This window comes from Tamandua tetradactyla, chromosome 14 (assembly GCF_023851605.1).
Source record: "Tamandua tetradactyla isolate mTamTet1 chromosome 14, mTamTet1.pri, whole genome shotgun sequence".
Classification (NCBI taxonomy): Eukaryota; Metazoa; Chordata; class Mammalia; order Pilosa; family Myrmecophagidae; genus Tamandua; species Tamandua tetradactyla.
This window is the reverse complement of record NC_135340.1, coordinates 41,229,829-41,239,788: the sequence shown is the minus strand read 5'-3', so window position 1 is coordinate 41,239,788 and position 9,960 is coordinate 41,229,829. Positions and strand designations below refer to the sequence as shown.

The following is a 9,960-nucleotide window of genomic DNA, read 5'->3' as shown; positions in this document are numbered from 1 at the left end:
ATAACCCTTATTCTGAGTTGGCTTCAACATGTGAACAGCAAAATCGGACATTAACAAGTAGCATATTACATCAGTTTCAAACAAAACACCACAGATTTAGCACTTTTTCAAACACGAATATTTAGAAATAAATGAGGCTATCCAGCTCTCAGTTGCACACTGTAAAAGACTGCTGAGTCCATATTCCCACACTTCAAAGTTGTCACGTTAATTAGAATATGAACCCCTAACACCAGCATTCCTCTTTTCTAATTGAGGAAACAAAAGAGAACCAATATCTGAACTTTGCAGGCCACACAAAATCTGCCAAATGTCAAGATTTCACTTTAACTGACGAGAGGAATCCAAGTCAGAGAAATATGAAGTTAATACTAAGGATTTTCAAGTCGTATTATTTTCTGTTCTCTGCATCTTCTGCATAGATATTAGATCTATACTTCTTGGCTTTCTGATTGTATATTTAGGCTTTAGAGCTCCCTGAAGCGCTCCCACAGCATGTTCTAATTTCACCTCTAGACATACTTTGTATGTAATATAGTATTGACAATGATGTCTTAACTCTATTAAATTAAGCATTAAAGGCTTGTCTGATTAGAAACTGGTGTCCTTTCAAAGAAAAAAAAAAAAGAATCAACCCAGCAGGCCATGCAACCACAGCAGGTGCAGTGAAGAGGGGGCTAGTCCCAGTATCCTGTTCACAGGATGGAAAGTTCACAGAAGAACCAGTAACTCACCAAATTTAAACGGGAAAAACAACACAGTAGAGTTTCCAGTTAAGGTGATGTTACAGTACATACTAATTTGTCATTGTCCAATATTAATTAGAAAATCTCTGTCATCTGTCTTGAAGCCTCTTAAATGTGTTCTTATTTTAACCACAAAACTGGTGATGGGACAGACCCTTTCTAGAAGGAACTAGAACTTCATGCAACAAGCGGCTTCTCATGCCGGTCCCGCCCCCACGAGCCCTCGCAGAGCTTTCTGTGTCCTGACTGTCCTCTGCCAGGCACCACGGTTGCCCCATTTTAGGCTGCTTTCATTCCCAGCTCGGTTATTTTGCTTTGAAGCCTGAGATTTAGGATTTCCCTCCTTCTTCTTTTTGCTTTTCTCTTGCTTCGTTTTATTTTTCTCTTGTCTTCCTCCTCCTCTGCCAGGGTGTACCCGTTTCTCCAGAGATACTTCAGCACACCTGTCTTGACTGTCCCCAAAGTCTCTGCTCTCCCAGGTATAGCTCCCACCGGGGAAACATGCAGATAGCGTGGTCTGACCCCACAGTAAACCTCTGCACACCGTAGTTGGCATTGAAAAGACTTCCCTGCCAAAGGTTAACGATTTTCTCTCCTTTTCAATGGGGCTTTCTGATAACAGTAACAAGCATCATGAGATGCTTCCTTTCTTCCAGTATGCTCTCGGGCTGGCCTGCACCATTCTGAGAGGCCAGTCGGTGCTGAGGGTCTTTGTGCACTGGAGAATCTCCTTCCACGTAATCATCTTTCTCCCGAAGTTCCAAGTGTCTTGCCATGTCCGCATCATTATAATTGTGAAAATCCTTTTTCTTCTTCTGGAGGGATGGAGGAACCTCACCCGGCATCCCCGCCCGGCCCTCACCGCATGGGCTGAAGGCAGCAGCAGCAGCAGAGGTCAGCAGCACAAAGCACAACCACCAGGGTTTTTCTGTTTCTTTTGTAACCTTTTACTAGCTATTTTAATGCTCTCCCCTTCTTCTTCTTCCTTTGTTGATGCCTAGTGGTCATATATAACTCCCTCAGGTGTCAGGGACTGTAAAATCCAGGGGCTGTAAAATCCAAGGGCTGTTTACCGCTATTTTCCTCATAGACATCTCCTCTTTGTGGCTGACTGCCTTCCAGATTTTGCCCTTTGGTCATTAGCCAGCCCCACCCTGATTCTAACCCTGCATTACCAACATTCCGCTCACCCTTAGGAATGGGGTCCTTGCTGATTGGACAGTGATTGTGCCATAATGATTGTGCCATAATAATACTTTGAATATCACCAGCACATTCATTAAAAACGATGATATAGATTTTGGGTTACCAATGTGATTTTTCTAACCTATATTTTGTTTAAGCCCTTGAAGTGATTTTTAATTTCTTGACTCGAAAAGTTTAGTTGGAATCATTGGACTGGTATGTTTGCATTCCAGGAATAAATAGTCCTACCTCATGGAAATATAGGTTTTTTAATTCATTAAGTTGTAATATCATCCACGTAAATGACCCTGTTCTTTTCCTAGATGATTTTACTCATTCTTCAGCCCCTAACTTAAGCATTCCTTTCTCAGGAAGGCTTCCCAACTATGAAGACCAGGACTGAGTCGAACACCCTGTCTACTGAATTGTGTTAGAGCTTTATGCACTTGTCCTTTACCACACTTATTAAAGTTTTATTTTCACATTTATTTATCTAGCTGTTTTATTTATAATTTATGATTTACACCAGAAGACAAGCTCTACAATATCACTGTAGCTCAATTTATAGCACATGGTATGGCATATAGCAGGCATTCAACAAATTCCTATTGAATATATGAATAAATGAAAGTAGTAAAGAAGTTTACCAATTTACATTTGCAATATTTCTGTTTTGTCTCAAATATTAAATATTTGTGAGGGTATTGAGAAATGGGGACTCGTGCATTAGGCCAGGAGGGAATTGTTGAAAACACAATGCATATCAATACCAATTTGGCAATATCTAATACATATGATGATCTAATATCTAATTAACCCCATAATTTCAACTCTTGATATATATCATTGGAAAGTCTTTCTATGTACAAGTGAACATATAGTACAATAATGTTCATTGGCAGTATTGTTTGTAGAAGCATCTAGAAAAACACAGAACTAAGAACTTAGTAACTACAGCAATGAAAAAAAACTTTGAGTGACTGGAAATGATCTGAATGTTCAACAGCTAAAAAATGGAGGAATAAGCGTGGTACATTCATCTGACAAATATACAGTTCTTAAATGAATAAGAACTACATATATAAGCATAGTTATCTTCAAGAGAATGTTGCAAGTATGCAAATGTATAATAGCTATCTTTCATATGCATGTGTTGTAATATTACTACATAATGCACATACATTAGCAAAAGAAATTATTGTTTTATCTTTTTTTTTAATATACTGATGTCTATCCTCATTTTCCAGGGTACAGTGATAAATACACGAACTGGTTGACTTGAACAATTTAGAAGGCTAGAAGTTCACTTTCAAGGTATTGCCAGGCCATGCTTTCTCCTGGAGACTGAATTTGGTTGCTGTCTTGCCAGAAATTCTTGGGGTTACTTGATTTGGAGATTCGTCTCTACTTCTGGTACATGGAGATCTCTGTTTCAGTCTCTGGATTCTCCTAACTGACTACATACAAATTTCCTCTGCTTGTATGGTCTTCAGACATCTTTGGGTGAGTCTGCTCTCATTTAATTTGGCTTTGAACATCTTATTTACAAATGAGTTCCTATCCACAGTACTAGAGTTTAGGACTTGAACATATCTTTATTGTGGACATAATTCAATCCATAACAGTTTGTACATTATCTTGTACTACATTGGAAATTTTACAGTCAACCATTTTCAATCTCCATAATCATGGCCCTTCAGGAGGTAACTTAATAAAGATATTATTTACCTGGCAGAATTTTTAAGATGTAGTTTTATCGAGTTATATCAACACAGCATAGAAGCCATCTGAGTACACAATCTCAGGTTCACAGTATCATCGCATAGTTATGTATACAGCCCAATGATCAAATTTAGAACATTTTTATTAATCAGCAAAAGAAATACAATAAAAAAGAAAACCCTAATCATCCCGTACTCTTTATGTCCCCCTATTATTGACATATAGTATTGGTATGGTACATTAGTTACTGCTTGTTCTAGTTTGCTAGCTGCCAGAATGCAATATAGCAGAAGGGGGAATTTAATGAGTTGCTAGTTTACAGTTCTAAGGCTGAGAAAATGTCCCAATTAAAACAAGTCTATAGAAATGTCCAATCAAAGGCATCCAGGGAAAGATATCTTGGTTCAAGAAGGCCGATGAAGTTCAGGTTTTCTCTTTCAAGTGAGAAGGCACATGGCAAACACAGTCAGGCTTCACTCTCAGCTGGAAGGGCACATGGTGAACATGGCATCATCTGCTAGCTTTCTCTCCTGGCTTCCAGTTTCATGAAGCTCCCTGGGAGACGTTTTCCTTCTTCATTTCCAAAGGTTGATGGCTGGTGGACTCTCTGCTTCGTGGTGCTGCAGCATTCTCTGCTCTCTCTGAATCTCTCATTTTCCAAAATATTTCCTCTTTTATAGGACTCCAATAAACCAGTCAAGACCCACCCAAATGGGTGGAGACATATCATCCCTTAATCTGGTTTAACAACCACTCTTGACTAAATCACATCATCCAGGGAAATGATCTGATTACAGTTTCAAACATACAGTATTGAATAGAGATTATTCTACCTTTATGAAATGATATTTTGATTAAAACATGGCTTTTCTAGGGGGCATACTTCCTTTCAAACCAGCACACTGCTGATGAAAGAGTATTATAATATTACTATTAACTGCAGTCCATAGTCTGTAATGATACATTTTCCCCTTATAATCATCTATTATTAACTCTTTATAATAGTGTCATACATCTTATCTAGTTCATGAAAGAACTTATTAATATTTTACCATTAATCAAGGACATTATCCATGACAAGTTTTACTGTATTATACATTCACATGCTTTAACCTCCAACTTTCCTTCAGATGTCATACATGACTCTAAACTTCCCCTTTCCAGCACACTCCCCATTTTTCATCACTGTTAATTATTTTCACAATAACATGCTACCTCTGTTCATTTCCATTGTTTAAGTTCACCTTAGTTAAATATTCTGCACATATTAAGCAACTGCTTTCTAATCTTTAGCCTCATTCTGTATCCTGGTTACCTATAGTGTAGATTTTATGCCTATGAGTATGCATATAATTATATTACATGTTATGTATATTAATTTACATATTATAAGTATTATATATTATAATAAGTTCATATCTGTCAGATCATACAATATTTGTCCTTTTGTGTCTGGCCTATTTTACTTGATAAAGTGTCCTCAAGTTTCATCCATGTTGTCACGTGCTTCAGAACTTCATTCCTCCTTACTGCTGAATACTATTCCATCATGTGTATTTACCACATTTCTTTAATCCAAAAAAAGTTAGATTTCTTTCCATCTTTTGGCAGTTGTGAATAATGCTGCTATGAACTTCGGTGTACAAATGTCTGTTCACATCCCTGCTCTCAGATTTCATGGGTATATCGAGAGAAATGAGATTACTGTATCTTATATTTAGCTTCTTGAGGAATCGCTAATCCATCCTTCACTGTGGCTGTACAATTTTAATTCCCACCAGCACTGAATACGTGTTCCAATTTCTCTGCATCCTCTCCAACATTGTAGTTGCCTGTTGATTTAATTAGCTGGCAGCATTTTATATGTGTTTAGTAGAATTCAGGCAAGATCTACTTCTTAGCCTTATTTTGAGAGAGAAACACTCACAAAGATAATTCATAATAATCTCTCTCAATTCTGACCCTTACCTATTATATGGAGATATCTCCAAGGCTTTCATTTTTAAAAACTGCCTCCCCTGACATTGCCAATAAGCTGTGACTAGACCTTGCTACTCATAGTGTTGTCAATTTCAGTACCACCTGGAAATTATTAGAAGTTCAGAATCTCAGGCCCCAACTATACCTCTTGATTCAGAATCTGTACTTTGAAAAGATCCACAAGTGATTCATATGCATATTATCAGTTTGTATTATTCAAGTCTCTAGAATAGGCAGTTGGTACTTGATTCTGACAGGAGTCTGAGAAACTAAGGCATTTACCCCATGGCTCCCTCCACCATTAGTTGATGTTTGTCACTGGGAATATCATTCCCCATTTATTCTGGCTGCATCTGTCTAGCCAACTGGGCCTCATAGGCTTTGGACAAATACTCAAGGAAGAAAGTGAGAAGACCAATGGAGCTCTGGAGGTTGAACATTATCACAATGAGTCCAAGCTTGCAACTGTCCAGGAAGCTGCAACTGAAAGTAGAGATAAGCTGAATGGATGTATTGTAGGACATCAAATGCTTTTGCTATAATCCCCTATTTGCACAACTTAGATCCACTTGTTCCCTGTATTATGTCCTTTCTGTTTCTGAGTCCTCAAGGTTTTGAAGCCTGCAAAGTCTTAAAATGACTTAACAAAGAGCCATCACAGATATTTATCATCTCCATCCTTCACCACTCCTTCTAAGTGTAAGTGAATCAGATTGTATAGATAACCTGTCACCTGGGCACTTAGACCTTCAGCTATGAAGATTATGAATGCTGGGTTACCTTGTCCTTGTCAGGTTGTGCATACTGATTTTTCTGATTCAATGCTATAACTGGGCATGAAGGTATTAGTATGGTGTCTTCTGAGACCTCTTCAGTTCAGACAATGTACTGATTGTCCTCATTGTGTAGCAGCAATGATAATTAGAGTAGATGACACTGACCAGCATAGTGACTTCTTTGCCTGTTTTTTTGCCAGCAAGATAATTTCCAAAGGAAGTAGCCATAGCTTCAATTTCAATAACTCATTCTGGATCCCTTGGTAGAAGTTTCCCTCTCCCATCTTGTTAACCATGATTTAACCAGCAGGCAATAATGTCACAGGGCTTCAAGAACAGGTTTTGTAAATGGATCACTGGGAATTAAGGGGAGTGGAGTAAAACTTCAACTTCTTGCTTGGCAGACTTTTGTATTTTGGCTACTGGGAGTACAGTCCCCCTTTTTGGCTGGTGATTAAATATGTATACACACTCACACATGGTGGAGAACAAAGACCAGAATTGTCAGGCTATCATCCCCGCACTAATGTCATTGCTTACCAGAGTATTTCTTGGCAGCCTCCTCTCCCTCCACTCCTTCCATGAGGTATTTTACAATGTCAGAAGAAATTTTGTCACACCTGGTGGCACTGATACTATTATCTAGTGGATAGAGGCCAAGGATACTACTAAACCTACTACATTGAACAGGACAGCTCCACATGCAGACCATTATGCATTCCAAAATATCAGCAACGCTGAGGTTGTGAAGAATTGGCTAGCTTTTTAATGCTAATTGTTTGAGATATACTCACACACTGTTATATAATCCAACGTATATAATCAGTGATTTACAGTATCATATCTCAGTTGTGTATTTATCACTACAATCCAATTTTAGAACTTTTCATTACTTTAAAAAGAAAAATAAAAAATAAACATAAAAAGAAAACCTGACAGCACAACATACCCCTTGTACCCCTACTATTGTTGACCCCTAGTATTGGTGTAGTACATTTGATACTGTTGATGAAAGAATATTTATTACTGTTAACTATAGTCTATAGATTGCAGTAGGTTCATTTTCCCCCATTATACCACTCTACTATTAACTCAAAGTGTCATATATCTTGTTCATGAAAGAATTTATTTATTGGGCTGGTTTGAAAGGATGTATGCCCCCTAGAAAAGCCATGCTTTAATCAAAATCCAATTTCATAAAGGTAGAATAATCCCTATTCAATACTGTATATTTGAAACTGTAATCAGATCATCTCCCTGGATGATGTGATTTAGTCAAGAGTGGTTGTTAAACTGGATTAGATGATAATATGTCTCCACCCATTTGAGTGGGTCTTGATTGGTTTATTGGAGTCCTATAAAAGCGGAAATGTTTTGGAGAAAGAGATTCAGAGAGCAGAGCGGAAAGACATAGCCATGAGAAGCAGAGTCCAACAGCCAGCAGCCTTTGAAGATAAAGAAGGAAAATGCCTCCCAGGGAGCTTCATGAAACCAGAAGCCAGGATAGAAAGTTAGCAGGTGACTCCGTGTTTGCCATGTGCCCTTCAAGCTGAGAGAGAAACTCTGACTGTGTTTACCATGTGGCTTCTCACTTGAGAGAGAAACCCTGAACTTCATTGGCCTTCCTGAACCAAGGTATCTTTCCCTGGATGGATGCCTTTGATTGGACATTTCTATAGACTTGTTTTAATTGGGACATTTTCTCGGCCTTAGAACTGTAAACTAGCAACTTATTAAATTCCCCTTTTTAAAAGCAATTCCGTTTCTGGTATATCACATTCCAGTGGCTATCAAACTAGAACATTTATATTTATAGAATTAATCACAGACATCACCCAATACAGAGTTCATTGTGTTCATCATTCCCACATTTTACCCTCCAGCTTTCCTCCTGATGTCCTACATTACTCTTGAAGACCCCTTCCAACCACATTCACAGACTGTTCAGCAGTATTACTGATAGTGCCAATAATTTGCTACTGTTGTATGTATCCTATTAAAAACATTTGTATCCTACCCAGTTTAAAATTTCTTTACCTATTAAGCAACTGCTCCTCATTCTCTTGTCTCATTCTATCTCTTGATAGAACAATATTCTAGATTTTAAGACTATGAGTTTATATATTTTAATTAGTACATTTTACTGAAATTACACAATATTGGTCTTTTTTTTTGTTTGGCTTATTTCATTCAGTATTATGTCCTCAAGTTTCATCAATGTTACTGTGTGCTTCAGGAATTCGTTCCCTTTTACTATTGAGTAGTATTGTATGTATATACCACATTTTGTTTATGCATTCATTGGTTGATAGACACTTGTGTTGTTTTCATTTTTTGGCAATTATGAACAATATGACTATGAACGTTGGTGTGCAAGTGTCCATTTACATCCCTGCTTTCAGATCATCTGGTTATATAATGAGTATTAGGATAGCCAGGTCCTAAGGCAGCTTTATATTTAGCTTTCTGAGGATCTTGTTGAGTTTTAGTAATACATTCAGAAAATGTTCAGTCAAGTAGACTGCTTCTTGGTGATGCAGGATAAGACAAGTCTAGTGAATGCTATGATCATGTGCCCATTGTTTTACTTTCTTTGGTTGGAATCCATATTAATAAATCAGGCATTCTATAATCATGAGGATATTGGCACAGGCAGGAGATCTGCAGGAAAAGAAGCGAACCCTATCTAGGAAAAACAATCTCGGAAGGGAAAAATCTTTGCAGCCTCCAGAATGAAAGGTTATTTTTAAAATGCATGTTCATTGAAATATATTCATACACTAAATAGTCCATCCAAAATATACAGTCAATGGCACACAACAGTATAGTGGGCATTCACCACAATCAATTTTAGAATCTGTTCACTTCTCCATGAAAGAAATAAAAATAAATTAAAAAGAACATTCAAAACATCCCATGTGCCATATCACTCCACATTATTTATTTATTTGTTTTATCTCTATTTTATTACTCAAATGCCTGTACACTGGATAAAGGTATGGCAGTCACAAGACTTCACAATCACATGGTCAGACAATGTGCTGTTTGAAAGTGTTGCGAACCCCAGAGAAACAATGTCATTTAATCCTGATTCAATATTGTAGGGTGGAAACCTTGGATTAGATTGTTTCCATGGAAACTGACTCACTCAATTGTGGGTGTGGCTTTTGATTAGATTACTCCATCAAGATTTGACTTGCCATATAATCGGTGTGGCCTTTTGATTACATTGACATGTGACTCTGTCCCTTCAAGGTGGGTCTTGATTAGTTTACTGGAGTCCTTTAAAAGAAGAGACATTTTGGAGAAAACATCACTGCTGGAGAGCCTATAGAGAGAACATTTGCCTAGACATGGCACTTTGGAGTTGTACAGACCAGCAGATGCAGCCATGTGCCTTCCCATGAGATGCTAAGCAAGCCAGAACCCAGATTTGTGTCCTGTGGGAGCTAAATGAAGGTTCACAGGCACTTAGAGAGGAAAACTGGCATCAGGAGCTGAATGGAACAGGACCAGGAACAAGGACCAGCAAATGCCAGCACCATGCCTTC

The 9,960-nt window shown here is 37.9% G+C and overlaps 1 pseudogene; it reads right to left on the bottom strand.

The window, feature by feature from the left end:
• Positions 1-942: 942 nt before the first annotated feature.
• Positions 943-1,994, bottom strand: LOC143655358 (LRP chaperone MESD pseudogene; annotated as a pseudogene).
• Positions 1,995-9,960: the final 7,966 nt, after the last annotated feature.